Here is a 19,420-nt window from a genome sequence, read left to right as displayed (position 1 = left end):
ACTCTTCTTCAGTCTGTAAGAGTTCTTGTTCAAGAGTGGAAGACTGTTTAATTTTGAAACGCATATGCCAAAGGCCTCCAAGATGTGCTGTGTATTGCATTCCTCCCCTGGAACTCAGAGACCTGGCTGATGGCGATGAATGGGACTTCACATCATGACCTTCTGTCTCTCTGGGTTTGGATACAAGACGTGCACTACACACTGACATACACATATCTGCTGCAAATTGATTCCACTGCACAGAAACTTAACTGTTTTCTTTAGCTCCAGTCTCCTTCAGTGCAACTGTGTTACTGAACTGGGAGTATTCCTGGCATTGAAAGACTTTAGAGGTTAATAGAAAGCTGAGTATGAAAATCTGGACTCCTGCAGATGATGACTGTGGAATATAATAACTAAGCAACTAATAAGCTTTGCAGGGTGGTTAAAAAAACAAACTAACCAGAACTCTTATGTGGAAGATTCATTTATATGATACAGTCTTTGAGTTCTCTGACTATTTAGTGTCCAGCTGATCTGTTTCACTAACTGGATTTTTAAGAGGAACTTCTTCTGTTAATGTAGTCCTATCTAAGTGCTAGTATTGGGAACCTAAAAACAGGAGGGCCCACCTTCATGCTTAAAATAAGATTTTTCTCCTGCACCTTTCCCAGCAGGGGTAAGGATGCCAGGAATGATGGAAACTGAGCCAGCCGGTCTCACTGCCCACACTGACAGCAGCACCATAATAGGCTGATACTGACAGGGACGAGCGACCCTCTTTCATACGGATGAACGTAGTCTCCATTTTAATCCTTAAAAGGTGAGTTCTCTGTGAATGAGTATCTTCACCTCATCATTACCACTGTCATTGTTACATGTCACCATACATTTTTGTATTAAAGATCTACAGTTGCTCCTTGATGTTTTGATTTGCAGTTGCAAAGCATCAAAGTTCACTGTGCTCAGGTGGTTGTTCCTTGATGTTGTGCTGCTCTGCGGATGCTCCTGCAACATGGAATCTAAGAACTCTAGGACAGTTACTGTCTTGCATACTGTTGGCAGTCAATGCTGCTTGAAAAATGTAGGTTGTTTTCCTATGGAATGTACATAACTCTTATAACTTATTGTTCTGGCATTTATCCTCATCTTAAGGCATCAGTGAAGCATGAAGAGGTTAGTCCATGTGTTCAGGATTAGGTTGGCACCAAAAGGCAACCAGAGATGTGTGCACCTTGTTGCTGAACACCAAAAGAGGGGCCTCTAGTTATTGGAAATGAGAAATGATGGCTGAGTATTATCTGAGCAAGCGGGAGCAATAGAGATTAGGTCAAGAAAAGAACAGGAGGCTGAGGGAAGACTGAAAACTGAACATAGATCCCTTCCTAATGGATTTTGATTGAATTTTGGAGCTCAATGCTTTTCCATGGAATAGGCCAAAACTAATGCCTAGAATCAATATGTGATCAATCCCAAACATTTGGGATTTGGTTTCTTAGGGAAAATGAATGATTGTATCTTTCCACCTATGTCAATCAATAGTAGGGTTTTTTTTATTTTTATTTTTTGCAAAACCAGTGTTACTACTGTACATGTGTTAGAAATTTAATTCAAAAACCTTATGAATAAAGGCATGAAAAATACTTTGTGCTATCCACTCAGCTTTAGGAGCTCCAGTATCTGCTTTAATTAATAATGATGTATTTCTTCAAAACAAGAATAAACCCCAGACCCCACTATCAATTCTTACTATGAGTTTTCAAACCATCCATTCAATATTAACTAAATATAGTGTGGAAAAATAGAGAAGAAATGTGTTTGTTTATATTCCCTCATCTATGAAGACATTATTCTGCATTACAGCAAAGATTTCCTTTCAAATTCACCTGATCTAAAAGGTAGAGTTTCTCCTGACTATGCAAGTCAGCTGAGAAAGTGGCTGTATTTTATCAAATTCAGCTGCTCTTTTCCTACCAAAGCATGTTCAAAAACCAACAGATCTATTTTTGTGATTCATTGCAGTCCATTTTGCTGCTGTTCCACTGAAGGAAGTATAATTTTTGTAATTATTCAGTAGCAAAGCTATCCAGTTGTTTAGTGGTGAAAAAGTTCCAGTCATTTCTATGATGAAGGTTGGTAAATGGAACCAGAAGAAAATTGTTTCTCTGTAAAAAATGAATGGTTTGGAAAGGCCTGCATAAAACTCTGAAGTAGCACTGCAAAAAAGGAAGGTCTCTACTATGAAGTGAGACAAAGACTGCCTTTTGCAGATGTTGAGGCTTTTGCTTCTAAGTTATTTGGGGTTGCATTGGTCAACATAGCTTTTATTATCAGAGGTCTTGAAATGAAAAGGGTCTCAGAATCCTATGCGGATGCTTATACCCACCTCAAAGGAACAGTAAAGAAATCTCAGAATATCCCTTCCGGCTGCTCCCTGTGTTTTAGAAAAATTTGTCTCTCATCATGTTTAGTTGTGACCATGAAAGGAGAACCCAGCCAGCATCCTCCTGACTGCTCTGTGACTCCCTCCCCGCTTGCTGAGCAGCTGCCTCCATAGTGGTCTCAAGCCCAGGGCACACTACCACTTGTCAGGGTACTTAGTATATAAGAAGCCTTCCTTCTTGGGCGTTAAAGAACTGGAGAACAAGAGAGAAAGTATGTGAATGGGTTCACCTTTTTAGAGGTTTGCTTTCTTATTCCTTTGGATGCTTTTGTGATAAAGAAGGTTACAATGACAACCTGCCTTTCTCCAGCCAAAACACGCAGTGAATTCAAGATCTTGAGCCTTTCAACCTGATCTAATATAGCTGTTCCCATTATCTTCATTCTAAAGGAAGGCACTGAATTGTAAGTGGGGAGGGCAGTTGACTCAGTGGCCTCGCAGGAGGGTTTGATGATGTGATCTGCAGTGCTCCAGGTGTCCTGGTGACAGAGGATGTCCAGGTACTCCAGAGCCATAAGCTGAAACCTGCCAGGCCTCTTGTGGGTGGGGGACCACAGCATGGGCACTGCACTAGGGATGCTGATAACTAGGGCTTGCTAGGCCTGTAGCTTTGTCTTGTGGTGAGATGGGACTGGGCACAGAGGCAGGGCTGCTGCCTGGGACACACTTGCAGCACTGGATGGCAGTGTTACACAAGTTCAAACAGGTTTCTTTTCTTTCAGGTTTGAGAATAAAGACAAAACACGTCGCACATGTGACAGGAAGTGTGTATTTTTCAGAGGGACATCTGTAAGTACTGTTGTGATGTATTTATTGCTCTTCCACACGGACTTCTTCCACCCCCTCTTTTTTTTTTTTTTTTTTCCCCTTCTTTTTTCCCCTGGTTCCACTTTTTTCCCCTGGTGACATTCCCATGCTTTCTTCCCTCCCAACCCCTTTTCTCAGTGAGTACTGCAGTGTTTCCCATGCTTGTTCTGAGCTCACTGGGCAGTGGAAAGGTTGCAGAGCTAATCAACAAGCTTTGCCACAAAAGCAATACCCAACAACCGTAAAACTAGTGAGATCAGTCTCTTCTCTTCCTCCCAGTTTTTTTTTTAGCTTTAGGCACAGAGGACCAGGAGGAAGAGAACACATTGGCACCAGCACAGTGTACTCGTATTCAGTAATAAGCCTGCCAGGATCCAATATACTGTAGGGAAAGTATGGAATTTGTACAGCTGACAGTTCACTCCTGTTATGGAGATTGCCTGTTGCTGGTAGTGGAACAGAGCAATGGTTCCAGGGAGGATACTAAGCCGAGCAGTGCATGTGTAATGCCAGTACAAACACATGCACTCACACTCTTACTCCAGAGACGTGTGTGCCACGTATTTTTGGCAGCAAGCTGTGAAGCTGGAAAAGCAGTTGTGAATATGCACTGCTACGGGTTTGTTCCTCCCACTTGGATCCTGAGCTGGGATTTTTCTCCTGCTTTTTATCTCATTTCTCAGTGTAATAGCAGGGTCACACTTTAATACAGCAAATATAATTAGAGTGCAGTTACGCAGTGTGACTCCATTTCATGATACCTGTAATTACCATCCACCCATAGCTAGGAGGTTTGTTAATTTGGTGAATAAACTACTTATTATCAGACTACTTTGAGTTAGTATCTCACATTTTAATTGCGATGGCACTTTTTTGCACATGTATCTAAGGGCTTACTGTGTAACTGTCATTTGCATCACACTACGTTTGTGATTGAGTTCAGTCTGTTTCCGAACATATGATATTTGTTTGCACAGCAGTAGTATGTTAGGTCTATTCAAAAAGGTAAATCAGTACTCTCATTAATAACTCACACCCATGATTCCTACAGGATATCCCTACCCTGCTGAAGCATGAAGGATTTTAAGGAGTGTTCTGGGGTTGGCTCTTGTTTTCGCTCATTTCTTTGTTCTGTATACACAGCCACAAAGGTGAACCAGAACTGCCCACATTACAGCTGGCTGACAAGGCTTAAAAAGCATGGCAGGTCTTTGGGATTGGGAGAGAAGTCATGGAGGACACAGTTGGTCTCCTTGCATCCCCTTCCACATGGCTGTAGGTATCCCCTCTGCTGGATTCAGCACAGCTTCCGTTCAGATGTTATAGCTTCACATTCCTAATGCTGACATCAGTTTGAATTAATTTTTTTAGTTTTAAGTATAAAGTCTCTGCAAAGAAGAAATTGCTGCTCAGTTTATATTTCTACATGCGTCTGGGACTTTAGGGTTCTCAGAGGACCTTGGAGTAGGCAGGCACTCACAACATTTTAAAATCCATTGGGAATTCAGTCCCTAATCTGTTGGGACTCAGTACCCTGTGTTCACCCTCAGGGCTACAGGAGCAGGAATCACAAACCACTATGTGCCAGAGATCTGGGGTTCAGTCTGGCCCTTGGCTCAGTGAGGATGAGTGCAGGAGCAGTGCTTACAAGGGACAGAGGAAGGAGCAGCACTGGGAGAGGTGCCCCAGCCAGCTGCTAATCTGTCTTTGTGTGGGTACAATAATTAGGATAATTGTAACTCTTTGAGTAAGAGGCCGTTTATGTGCCTTTGCTGTTTATATGTATCTAGAAGGAAATTGCAGACAAGTGCCTGCCAAGTGTATCCCTAGAAATATTTTTGAATCTGTCATCCACAGGCTTTGAATACCAGAGGCTGTTTAATCTCTCGCCCACTCGCTTTCTCTCTCTGAGCCCCCACCTCCCACTCTCTGGCCTGATTTCTGTAGGGAGAAGAGTTTAGAGTGTGAAGACTTATGCAGTTTTGTTTGAGGACAGATTCCAAAGGTGTCACCGCTGGGCAGTCCCTACTTGTGGACAGAGCAGCGCCATCTTAGTGTAAAGCGCAGGGACCAGTGCATGGACACTCTGGGGACACTTTCTGTTCCTAGGGCAGGTGGCTGGTGTGCTCATCTGCTCTCTCTCACAGCGTTGAGAGAGAAAGAAAACATTTTGGGTACAGGCAGCTGGCATATTGCAGAGACTGAAATCTGCTATCACTGAAATGGGACTTGCCATCACTGGCAGTACTGCATTTGAACACCATATTTTACTTTTAGAGTGACCTTTTAGAAGTGGCCCATTGCATTAACGTGTATACTGGTCTTGTTTGGTACTGCCACTAGTCCTGTTGTCTTTTGGATGTCCAGGACAGAGAGGCAGCTGGATTTTTGCAATGGGTGTACTTCCTCTCTAATCAATCACCTCCTCTATTCATGATTTGCGTTCCAGTAGCTGTTATGAGTGACCTGTGCAGGTCACTCATCCAGAAGGAAATCTGCAGTGAGATGCGTAATGAAACAGAGTAATGTTCATGGCACAAACTTACCTAAAAATCAGTTGGAACTGTACGAACTGATCGCTATGCATCTCTGTCCTGCAGCGCATGGATGAACCTCTGTTGTTACCAAGAACAGAGAACTTGAAAACATCCAGAACTCCTTGTGTTCACCACAACTGAAACAACTGCAGATAGCAATGCTGAACTGTCAAGCATCTTATAGAAAAAAGCAAAGAAGACACCTCTCTTTGGTAAGCAGAGGTAAGGTATTTCTCATGTGTCTTTCTGACTCCAGTTTTAAAAAGCAAAACAAACCGGCCCCATGTATACTCTTCTTTGCATGTTTCCATCCCTTATTCGGGACTGATGCTCCAGGATTTAGTGATTTTTTTTTTCCTGTTTTCTGTAATCTGGTGTTTGAATTTTTACTGTCAATAATTTGGATTCCTGGAGGTAGCAGCAGATTCAAACACAGAGGCAGAGTTGCTGTGCTTTAGGCATCTAGAGTCTGAAGTGTGTGGTGGACAGTTAAAAGTACAATCCACCTATGATTGGGATCCATGGGGGTTCTTCCACTTAATAAAGCAGATGTGCCAAGTCTGAATGGGGGGGAAAACATCTTAAAAAAGAGGTTGATTCAATCAACCTTTCTTCTATTTGGGTTATTTTAAATACTTCAGCAAAGAATCAGATCGTTTCTTGTCCTCTCTTGATTATTTTGTCCTTTTTTCATGTGTGTTTCCTTACTAAATTACTGTTCACCTGTTGGTAACTTCCAAGTTTCTAGGTGAAATCTGACAGCTGCAGATCTTGGGTTCTTAATTGGTTACAACTCACAGAGAGCCAAAAAAAAATAAAAAAATAAAAAAATCAAGTTAATGGTCTTCCTGAGGAAGGGACTAATTTGCTCTCATGAGTGGATATATAAACACTAATTATATTTGAAAGGCTTTGGCTATTAAAACCATATTAGGAGGAATATGTAGGGCTTTCTTCCTCACCTTCCCACAAGCGTGGGCTGAAAATTGCCCTGACCTTCATATCCTAATTCCTGTTTTCTTTTCAAGTTATGTCTGGCCTGGTGTTGGCCTGTTTACTGAGGACAGGCTCTGTATTTAGAAGAAAGGTTAAGCTAGCAGGGGACCACTTGTGTTTCATGGTGATCTATCCAGGGCTGTTTTCTGGAGGTGTGAGCTGAGGCTTCCCTGCTGCAGTCCTGACCACAGTTGACAGCTGAGGGCAAAGACACTTTCCAGAGTGCAGGTTTTTATGTGTTTGGACAAATCAAATTTAGTAACTACCAACCGTGACAATTGTCAGCATTTGTGCCTTCCTTGACAGTGAAGTGAAAATCAAACAAACCAATCCCTTTGAGTTCTTCTCTGATATGTTTGTATCGAGCAAGTTTAAAAAAAAACCAAGAACAAAACAGTGGTTATTTGCCATTGGGGTTAATGAGTCCTACGCTGGGGAAAGGCAGTGCAATCAGGACAGGCAGCAGTGTTTGTGTCCTCACCCAGCTATCATGCACTACTCCAGCCAAGTGTCACAGCAGTCTCTCAGCTGATCCTGTGCCTCTTCTGGCCATGGGGACCATCTCTGCTGTGGCTGAAGATGAGAACACAGCTCAAAGCTCTGCAAAGTGTTGAAGTTGTACTGAGTCCAGAGCAAGGAGATCAGAGGCAGATACGTAGCATGTCTGCAGGTCATGGGAGCAGGATAAGGCAGCTTCTGTAAGCTCCTGCAGGAAACCTGAACCTTGGAAAAAGATCGTCTAGCCTTGAAAGTCCTATTGCTCTCTTTGAGATCCTATGTTCATCATTATAGGATGAGTAGGACAGTAGTACATGTGTTTTTTTTCAGCTTTTTAGCTCTTCTCACAGTGACAAGAAACACTCAGAGGCATAACTCATTATAAAGTCTAAGAGAGGTTATGTTTAATTAAACTTTGAATAAATCCAAATGAAAGATAACTGGGTCTGTCCCTCTAAGCAATACAGAATGTTAGAAAACAGATCTATATTTCACATGGTTTTTTATTCACCCATTTTGGCAGGGTGACTGGGAGAGCCTTGAGTGAAAAAGACAGATAGTGTTTTCTTTTCCCACAGAGGTGTTGCAGAAATATTCCCATCCATCGTGGCAGCAAAAAGAGAAGAGTTCCTCTAAAAATTTCTTTACCCACAAGTCTGACATGATATGGAACATTAGGGTTTCATAGTATGTTACATCTTTCTATGGTATTACAAACTGGAATGCTCACATAATCATACCAAGTATTGAAGATTTCTTTCCTACTGAGATACAAAGCAAGGAATTAGTCTCAAGAATAGTTAGTTACAGCTTTTGTGGGAACGATTACATTCCCTCGTCCCCAAAACACCTAATGGAGAGACTACCAGTATATTTCCTTTCGAACTCCTCCCCTTTAGATGGGAAGACCCCCATGCTGCTTTGCAGTAGTTGGGATGCACAGGTTCAGTTTCTGTATCAGGTACAAGCTTGTAGCACGACACACAAACATCCATGTTGCTTTTTGGGAGTCACAGCTGCTGATGTTCCCCATTAGGTCAGGAAATGTGTGGGATTTGCAAGTCTCTGCAAGGTAAGTGCTGTTCTGGCCTGTGTCCAGGGCTGTGACATCACTGGAGGAGCTGCAGCACAGCACGGCACTGACATGGCACTGACAATCCTGTCTCTGAAGTCCCCTTTTCTTCTGCCCCCATCTTAGTTGCTCTTGGCCTCCTCTTCACACTTGGCAGGGAAAAGTCCTGCTGGTGCTAAGAAGCCTGGAGTGAGGGATCAGAGTGAAAATGATATTCTGAAAAGGTTTTGGAAAACAGATAGCAGAAAATATACAGTCACTGCTCCTGGGAGGTCAAATACAGGTGCATCTGAAAATGCACATCTTCTTCTTCCAGGTACAGCCTTCTGTTCTGGCTGCCTATCAGAAAGAGTCCATGCAAACACAGCATGGCCTCAACACAAGTAATAACATCATTTGGAGAATGACAAGATTTCCATTTCACAACAGATGGAGAAGGTGAAGCCGGCATACTTTACAGAGAAGACAAGTTGCAGTGCATCATGTGGTTTACACAATGCTGAGTAGTAAAGTATATTTTGGGCCTGTGCAAGCATTCTGCGTGAAGGAACATGGGTGTGCTGAAAGAAAACAGAGAATATAAAAAGCAGTATTTTTTGCATTTCATAACTATGGAAATTCTTTCCATGAGAGATTCTTCAGGAGGTCTGTGGAATTTCAGGCCAGAGATCACTTTAGGCAGTCCCAGTTATTTTCCTTAGGATAGTTAATAACAGCAAACAGTGCTGTGACAGATGAGCTTGTACCAGGACCCCCACCTCCATCTCAAATAAATATCTCTGAGTTGAGCCAAAATGGAAGTTCCCAGAGATGGTGTTTGCATTCTACAGAATTTCAGGTATCTTTTACTGGGTTGTGCTTTGTGGTATATAGGATAACATTCACCATGCTTCAGAAAAAGCCTTCCTTCATCATAGGGCTTGGAGTCATCTCCCCATCCCATTTTCTGGCTTACCATAGATAAAAGCACATCTCTGGTATGTGGGAGAGGAGAAGATGAGAAAAGGATCATGTGAGGACTTTGCTATTCTTTTTTCTGCTCTTATTGCAGGAAAGTAGTTTTTGAGATTTTCTTTGGTTGGGCTCCCTTATGGCTCTCCTTTGTAACAGCATGTCATCTCCAATTATAATCTAGATATTTTTCTGTCCAAAGCAAAGGGAAAGAAAGTGTTGGTAGGAGGACATGATGTATGGACTTGCTTATATCCTGAAAAGGGGTACGAACTGTGAGGGTTTAGGTTATATTCTGAGAAGACAAGAGTTTTATATTTGTCTGTGCATATTTTGGAAATGTTCGTGCTGTGTCACCTCTCTGTTTGCAGCTGTGCAGTCAGACCACCAGAGACTTCAGGGACTGAGTGATCAAATTTGTCCATATTGCTGTTTAGAGGCTCAGGGAATTCACCTGCACTGCTTGGGGCAGACCAGGTCATTGTGCCAGGTATGCCAGACTTGTGAGTAAGATCCCCCCCAGGCACAGCTTGTTAAGTGATGCAGGGTGAGAGCTATTCACCTTTTTAGCAAATGCTTGTCATACCAGTGCCTACTCTTGTCAGTCTATTTCTGATAACATAAATGCTTAACGAGAGCTTCCCACTCTCCATTTTTATCTTCTTTATACATTTTAGTAGTATTTCTTGTTCACTGAGCCCAGAGCTAATGATGGCACCGACTGAAGGAAGAGTAATGAGGACTGTTGTGTACAGCTGAACATCACAGACAAAAGGTAGAAATGTGTGTGGGAGGAATATGACTTCTGTGTTTACAAACTTTATTTATGTATTCCGTACTTATGAGTTGTAGTTCCTACATGAACTATACATTATGAATTGAGAATACCAATTCTGTAAAACTAGATCCAAATCTGTGTTTGGGAACACTATTTGAAGTTCTGGGCAGTAGAGAAAAAGAGAGTGTAAGAGCATCTGGTGTCAGACTCAAGACATGCGCTGCTCCGTTCCTCTAACACAAGCAGAGTTAGCAGCTTTCTTGTAAGCAAGGTGCCAGCCTTCTCATTATTTTTTCCAGAGAAGTGCACAATTCCATGTTGACATTGTGGAAGAACTAACTTAGAGGATATTTGTGCCTCAGTCACAGAAATTATGAGAATATAAGTGTAGGCTGGAAAACTGAGCTCTGCTTGCAGATAGAAAACATCACAAATTCAGGGATCCTCTTTTGTCTGAGCTTTCCCACATTCATTGAGGTCTGTGATGTTCTAAAGTGAAGAGCTGGGCTGGTTACTCTTGTGAGGAGTGGCTGAAGTCCTGACGTGCTGGGTGGGCAAGGAGAAATCATAAAATCATTAAGGCTGGAAAATACCTCTAATATCATCTAGTCCAATCGTCAACCCATCACCACCAAGCCATGGGGGGGCATGTTTTATAAGGACACCAAGGGTCAGAGCTGACCCTTGGTGGTGAGGAGTAGTGGGAAACACCTGAGGAAAGCAGGCAGATCGTGCCAAAGGAGAATGAAGGAAGGAAGGAATGGTGCTCTTGAGATTGAGATATGCAGATTAGTCAAGTGCAGAATGACATGTTTTTCAAAAATAAAAGGTGGGAAAAATAGCTGTTGCAAATAGCATTGTGTTTGCTTCTGAAATAAAGGGAGAATGAGAAACTGAAGTTCTGCTGGAACACAGCGTTAGTCATGGTGTTTAGTTTCATGAGACTGTTAATTGCAGCAACCAGCAGCCTACATGCAATGCTTCAGGCTTGTGAAAGCAGAAGTTTACATAGAGAGGTACATTTCTTACAGTAGGGATGGTGCAATTTTCTTCCTAATAGAAAGGCTGGGCAAAAGGCAAGGAGCTGATAGGCAGCATATATGGATTTTCTGGATCTGCAGCACTTGTTCAAATTTAAGGCAGAAGCACTGAAGGAAGAGCACGTGAAGAGACTGAGTAAAACCTGATATGCACTGGGGATTTTTTGTAGAAGGACAGTATTTACATGCATGGTAAGAACCAGATGGCAAGACACTTCTGAAAAGATGATTTTACTCTCCTTTTTATTTTGCTTGCTCTGGAAATTTTTCAGCAGCTGCTGTGTTCTCTGTGTAAATGAAGTTGTAGAATTGAGAATGGGCAGCTTAAGGTGACAAGACATTCCCACATCTGCTATAACACCAGATAGTGTTTTTCCCTGAAAATCTCATTCAGTCTTGGACAAAATGCTTACAGTGTAGAGATGTGTCCAGCTGCTATATAAAAAAAAAAAAAAAAGATAATTTCCAGCTACTTGAAACCCCCTGAGAAGGCAGTCTGTTAAACTGTTGCTGAAGTTTTCTTCTTAAACTAAAATAACTGCATAAAAAAATTTCGTAGCATGCTGGTGCATATCCAGCTCTTGTAGCCTCTGAGATGTCATAAGTTACATGTATAAGGATGTTCCAATAGGTGGTTATTTTTGCGTTTTTCTTTTGTGTTTGCCTTCGTCATTTTCATAGCTTTCCTCTAAAAATATGCAAAAAGTGTTGTTCATTAAATACAAGAAGCAGTGAGCCCCACAAATCACATGTGCCACGGTCCATCCTAGTCTTTCTCTCTTGGTTCCTTCTCAGGTTTAGAAAACAATCCTGGAGGTTAACGGTTTGTGTGGGAACAAATCCCTCTGAATAGAGTCCCTTGTCTGAGTCTCTTCTCCCCTTGTTTCCATCCTTAGCAGCTGTCTGAACTGGTTGTCTTGGCTCTCCTCAAGAGAAGGAGCAGATAGAATCATCCCCATTTGATAACATATCCCATCATCAAATCTGTATTCAAAACAAGTGAAACTAATTGCCCTGCCATGGCTGCAAAGGAAGTCTAGGATGTTGTCCAAAAGGAGGACCTAACTTCTGGCCTGGCAGAGTTCATAAGGTCACTTAGTGTAGGGAAGGATTCATATTACCTCTTTCTGTGCATCATCCCCATCAGGCAACACTGTCCTTCAAGGAGAATGAACAGAGTATTTTTAGCTTTGTTGGGAATTAATTTCTGATAATCTAAATTACTGTGAAATTGACTGGAAGATTAATGTGCAAACTGGTCTTGCAAAGACCGAACAAGTGCAACAGCTTGTATGAAGATGACTGCCAGGAAAGAGTCCAGGATGAGTTTTGTCATGGAGCACAGGATTAAAAGCTGTAAGTTAAAACAGAAAACTATTTAAATGAACTAAAAATAGATGACTAGAAACGTGTGGGCAGAGGCTTATATGTGGAGGATGGAAGGTAAGAAAGAAATATGCAGAAGTAATGCTTTGCATCTAAACTGAGCCTTTGAAAAAGGCAGTCTCGCATCCCTGTTCCAGATGCAAAGTAGTCTCCATTTGTTGGCTTTGTTCTCCGTTAGATTTCCCAGCCTAATCAACCCTCTCCTATGGCCACGTGGCCACTAGATCCAGCTGATGGAAGTGTGGGAAGGGTGTGGCCAGGAGCTGGCTGAGGGGAGTGCATTTTGGTAGCAGGTATCTGTTAGATCATTGTATCCCAAAATTCTGCTGCAGCCCTAGGGGACTGGAGGGCCAGTCAGGGCATCCTGCAGGCTACATCCATGGGGATGGCACACGGTGAGCCTGCAGCTCCCTGCAGATGTGGACAGGATGTGGACAGTTCATTTCCATCTTCACAGAGAACTTCAGAGCTGTGAAGCAAAAAAAAAAGCATGAGGTCTAATAAAGAACAGAAACATGGCTGTCATTTCAAGATGACTTCTGAGTTCCCATCTAGGCTAGCTCCCCAAAGTTATTTGCTCAGAAATACGCTTCTTCTTCTTCTGTGCAGAATACTTAACCTGTTAGAGAAGGAGAAATACCAGAATTAGGTTTGTGTTTTTGGATTATTCAAATAAGTGAGTAGTTGAGCATCGCAGAGAAAATTTCCTTCTTGTTCTGAAAGGATGAGAAGGACCACCTGATTATAACAGATCAAAAAGAGCTCTGTTTTTTTAGCGTGTGTGGGTAGATTATAGCTCACAGCCACATGAGCTGATCTGTGGGCCTTTTCTAAATATGTTTTAACTGTCATGGAGGTACTATTCCTTTGCACAATATAGAGTTCAAAGGAGGAAAAAACACTTGCAGAAGTTCTCTAAGCCACTGTCAACGCAAGAAGTTTACTCAGACTGAGGTGGACCAATGGAGTATTGAGGACTTTCTTCATATTTCAATTTTTATGCTTTCCTCTATTGCCATTAGCTGTTGAGCTGAAATCTGAGAAACCTTTTTAGAAGGAAGGAAAAAAGAAAGATTGGCAATATCCTAAGCGTGACTACCTCTTGGGAATGCTAATAAGTGTGCATCTCAAGATATTTCCCACAATTAAGTATTTTAATGAAATATAAAATTTGCTTCAGCTCTGCTCAACCCTCTTTGAAATCTGAGTCCCATCAAAGTATATTAGTAAAAGAATTTCCTGCTGCTTCCTACCCTGCTCAAAGAAAAAAAATAGCAGAAAGTGTTATAAACAACTAGCTTACAGAAGATAAATTGTGAACTTGTAAATGTTCACACCAAAAACCTTGCGTGGAGTTGTATTAACAGACCTTACTCTAACAGATATTTTATTGTCAGAATGTAAGGCTGAGTTGCATAAGTTCCACAGAGGATTGATCTAAGTGTGGCAGTATTCATTAAATTCATTAATGAGCTGAATGATGACACAAAGACAGTTGTTATTAAATTTGCAGATAATTTCAAGCAGCAAGAGACTGCAAGTATGTGAGAAGCCAGGATCAAAATTCAGTGATCTTGATAAATTGCAGATATGATCTGGAAAATGTGGGTAGCATTCAAGATGAAGAACTACGTTTAGATAGGAACATGGAACTGCAGAAATGCAGGACAGAAAAGAACGTTCTTCAAAGCAGTTCTGTGGTAAAAGATATAGCAGGCATCATATACCGCAAATAGAACTGCGGTCAATAATGCTGGGCTAGTGGAAAAACAAAGAACATGATCCTGCACTGCCTGCATGGGCACAGATTGCACAGGATGGATAACTGACTCCAGGATGGACTAATTGGAAAGGAGAGATGTGGAAAAAACACAGACTGGAAGAAAAAAGAACTGCTGCTATCTGATCTGATGCTGAAAAATGGGCAGGAGTCTTAAAGAAGGTGAAAGTCCACTGCAAAGAGAACAAGGATGATCTGCTGTCTATATCCATGACAAAGGGCAAGAAATAATAGGTTTCAATTTTAACAAGAGAGATTCATCTTCAATATCAGGAGAAAGACAGATAGTGTTTCCCTAAATACAGGAATAAGTTTCCTGTAGTGTCTACGGCACATCCATTACGTCTTTAAGGTCCTCTGAGGAGTAACACTGGGCACAGCTGATCCTACCCGAGGCAGTGGGACAGACTAAGTGATTTCAGTCCCCTTCTATGCTACAGTTTGATAACAAGCAGAAAAAAAAACACCTAACCCACTGAGTAATTTACATGTTTAGTTAAAATTAACTATCTTAATCTGAATATGCATCACTGCAGTCAGCTTCTGGGGAATTTAGCCTTCAGTTGCTAAGAATGTAAGCAGGAGCAAATTGAAAATTTCAGAATTCGTAACTTGTCAAAATTTGGGCAGATTTTCACAGAACAGCACATCCTCATTACCCAGGCCCATCCTGATACATTTTTAATGGTAGCCTCAAAACATTGGAATATTCAGTTAAAAGAATTTATTTAACATGGGAAAAAGACTTTTTTTTCCCCTCCAGATCCCATTGGAGAGAGTTAAGCAGGCTTTTTTTTCCTGAAACATTAAAAAAATAAAAGATGAAAAACTAAAAGCCAGCCTTGTGCTGATCTGTAAAATGAAACGCTCCAGCTCAAGCAGCCATAGTTTGATTAGAATATCAGCAATCTGAACACACAGTGCAGAACATAAAAAGCACACACAACTTCAGCAAATGGCAGAACTTTAACCATGCCAACCACGGTTATTTACCTGTAGGAGGATTTCAGGTCTTACTGTTTCTCCATTATTTATAATGTCCTCTGAGATCCTGGCATGAAGCGTATTTAAAGATCTGTGGTGGTGTTCACAGTAAGGTGCAGATTTGGACCAGTATCTTGGATAATGAGAAAAATAAAACACATGTTTTTAAAAATAAATCTTACATATTATTTTGATTTAAGCTTTGTGCAAGTCTTGTTCTCGTGTTCTTATTTAACATAGCAGAACAGTTCAAAATGGTTCTAACTGAAATGGCTCTATCAATCTCTTTGTTCCTAAACGTTAGCAGGCTTATTGAAGTAGGGAGTGTATTTCAGAGAGTTTCTGGTGCAGCTCTTCTGGCCAGAGAGGTGGAAGATGAGACTGAAGCTGAGTCCTGGATCCACTGCATGTTTCACACTTCTGAGATGTGCAAAACGTCTTGAGACACGTGCATGTCTGGCTACTCAGGTAAGGGGGGTTCACAAAACTAAAGAAGAGTAACTGCAGCCCAGTGAGGCAAACCTCCTTCACATCTTTTTGTGCTCAGCAGAGAAAAAAAAGAGTTCTTTCTGGTGCGGTGCTGAGCATCAGAGGTTGCACCCCAGTTCTGGAACTCAGCTTTCCTTACCCACTGTCTCTATCAAAAGCCTAGAAGAAGTGAGCTGCCTCAGCTAATATTTGTTTTCATGAGTGCTGCACACCTGACCCCTCTCAGCCATACCTTCTTGTCACATCCTGCCTGTTAGGGTTGGTCTTTCACATTTCTCCCAAGTGTGACACCTTCTCAGCAGCAGACAAGATGGAACAGTATCTGAAAGTAATGAATCAATATTTACTTGAGTTTGAAAGTGAGTGTTAGGGACTACTCGTTCAAACTGTAGATATGTTTGACCCCTCAGACTTCACTGCTTTTAACAGAAAAACAAACAGAAGAAAAATATGTAACTGAATATTCACCAAAAGTTAGTGTCCAGCGTTAAAGTGCCCTGTTCACAAAAGAAAACACGTTGTGTTCAGCTGCATAACTGAGCCAAAGAGGGAGAAGTGGTGCCACATGGTTTAAATAAACCATCAACACCCTGTAAAATGTTTATTACTATTAGAGAATAGATTCTATATGCGAAAATGTGTGAGTGTACACAAAGTGAGCATATGTAAGTACACAGACATACATTTCAGTACTTGAGACGTGTTGGTGGGTACTATAAATCATACAAGTACAGGAAAGAAATATGTCTTATGGTGATATTTTCAATTTCTTCCATATGTTAAATGCTTTTCAAATGCAGGAGATGATACAGTTTCTGCTTTGGCAAATGTGCAGTTTAATAAGATGCAGATAAATAGTGGTGAGAGGGACATGGCAAATAAGCAGCATGATCAGAGCTATGACAAGCACATACTGCATCTTGGTACTTGCAAGCATTTTTATAAACACATTTCATGCCTTCCTCCACACTTCAGGCTCCTCGTTCCCACTGCACACCAGCTCCCATCGCAGCTTATGTAATTAATCATGATAAAACCTATTTCAAACAGAAAGAATCCACAGGAAACTCCTGCAGTATACAGAAGAAAATAGCAAAGGATTCTGCGATTTACTCAAAACAAGTATTCCTTACGCACCCCTTCCAGTCCAGTAGGAGCAGGCTATCTGGAGAAAGCCTAAATTCTATGGGAATTCACTCATTTCTGCCATTAAGTGCAGCGAGCTTTCATAACACTTCATTGACACTTAAGGTGGCAGAAGTGGAGGCTCTGGCCTGAGAAATCTTGGCAAGTTCTGAGTCTGAGCACAAGGTGATCCCTTTCAGAAAGAGTGCCAGCTGTCAAGGAACTGATCTCCTGGGGATTAGGAAGAAGTGATGGAGAGATCTTAGCAGAGTCCTAGCCATTGAAGATGGAAAAACTTAAAATCCCCTCTCAACATGTACGATTAGTGCAGGAAGGATGACTGCTAATCTCCTCAATTGGCCAGGGCTCTGATTTGTTCACATGTGTGATTTCCAAGGCAGGAGTGAAAAGGAAGCCTCGGTTTTGCTTGAGCAAGAATTAGGGCATTGAGGAAACTGAATTGTTTCCCTTCTGATTAGCTGCATTGCTCTTGGTCCGTTTTGGGACTGTAGTCCCCAGACCAGCCCCAGATAGTATGAGACAAAGCTTCTTACACAACTGTATTTGAAACAACCAACAAACAAGGTCTTCCAGGCTGTCCCAAGTGCACTTGCATACACTCTATTTCTTTTCCACAATATTCTTTATGGATAAAAATGAGCAAGGGGGGGCCACTACTCACGGCATTCTGATGTTTTTAACTTTATATAATAAATTTCTTCTCAGTATATTTGGTTTTGTGATTGCTCTACAATTAAGGAACAAGTTCTCCCACACATGAAATGCACCATTTAATTTTCCTGATGATAAGAAGTTACCGAGAGGTTTGTCAGGGATCACCCAAAACTTAAGAAGCATCAGAGCTGACACAAATTTCATGTTTGCAAAGACATCTGCAATCCTGTTGCACAAAGATAGGAACAGGCTCTGTTTTTGTTCTTCTAGATCCTTATAGATCTAAATGTACACATTTGGCTTACTCTGTTTAACTCACGGCTTGAAAACTGCCAGTATACACTACCTGCCTTCTTCAGCCTGACAAGTTCTATTTCTGCAAAGCACATTAACATGGATTAAAGCAACCTCTTGTGGGCAGAGATCCTGAGGGAGAGCTCTCCCTGGAGAGAAAGCATTTGTACTCGTGGACATCTGGCAAACATGGCAGCACCTCCTGCACAAGCTTTCCCTCTGGGGAAAGGTATGCAAAAGGACAGTGGAGCAAGTCTCCTCATACTTGCCTCTCCACCGATGGAATTTCCAGAGAGGTGGAATGGAGATGGAATGGAGATGGATTTCCAGATGGAGGTGGAAGGAATTGCCAGTTTTCTGCAGACTTTATTTGTTTGAAGCTGAATGGCTGAAATAACCTATTTTTGTAATTGCTGCATTTTTCTGCTTAATCCATGCAGAACTTAGCATATGCCATAGAGGATCAGAAGTCTTAAAAGTCTTCTGGAAAGACCAGCAAAGAATTGCAGAAGGGTACTGTGAAATGGCGACTGAGAATACCCACCTTACATAATGCACAGTGAAAGAAAGTGAAAAAGTGAAAGCATTGCTTGCTCCACAGGATAGTGGTTACAATGAAAAGATACAGAAATCTTTTTTCTTCCTGAAACTCCAGACAGAGGAAGCAAGGTGGGCAAAACTAGCAGTACCCTATACCTTGCTCCTGCTGAATGCTAGCATGAGGCTGTGCTGCTCATAAACCTTCAAACCTAGTCAATGTTACCATAAATTTGATAAAGTTAATTGAATATTTACAGAGCAAAAGATCTTTCTCTAAAAAAGCTGAGGAATTCAAAACTACTGCTATAGTCTGGTATTTGAAACTGTATCATGAAACAAGCAAAGGGCTTTGAACCAACACTTTAAAAACATCCACAGTATGTGACAAAAAAGATAGGCTAAAGCCTCCTTAAAACTACAAGAAACTGTGCCATAGCAGCTGCCTGAAACAAAATAGGAGAGAGGAATTAACACACCAGCTAAGGTCTTAGACTGCTGCAGCAGTGTCTGTAAAGCCTATGGCTCTGTTGTTCTAATGATGTAGGCTAAGACACAGGAGATAAGAAAAACCAAGACAGTGAAAGCCATAGTAAAACTGGGTCACTGTTAAACATTTTATGAAAAATAGAACCTACTTGAAGCAACTCTGAAAACCTCTTTGCTTTCCTCACATGCTCAGCCAGAGAGTGGCACTGACTCCTCTTCTGTGCCCATGGGAAATAGCCCCAGTTCTGTGGCCTGAGCCAGCAACTCCATTTTTTCTTATAATTAACACTTAATGACTATCTTTTGGAGGAAGTGCCACAGGGTAAGGCTTAGTTACTGGACCAACAGACCTGTGAAGGAAAGCACGTGCCCAGCTAGAGGTTTGAGCAGGAGGTACAAGAGCTTTATAAAAGGTGTGCTTTGGTTATTTAAATCAGTCTCTGTGATAAGGTAAAAATGATGACATTTTTCAGAATAAATATTAGTGTAAAAGAATAACTAGCTGAGCTGCTTTTAGTGTGAATAACAGCACCCCACAATGTCCTATAAAAGTTAACCCA

Source organism: Lagopus leucura, unplaced genomic scaffold (assembly GCF_019238085.1).
Source record: "Lagopus leucura isolate 7727_CA_CO unplaced genomic scaffold, USGS_WTPT01 Super-Scaffold_1, whole genome shotgun sequence".
Lineage (NCBI taxonomy): Eukaryota > Metazoa > Chordata > Aves > Galliformes > Phasianidae > Lagopus > Lagopus leucura.
The sequence above is the reverse complement of the archived record's forward strand: the minus strand, read 5'-3'. Positions refer to the sequence as shown.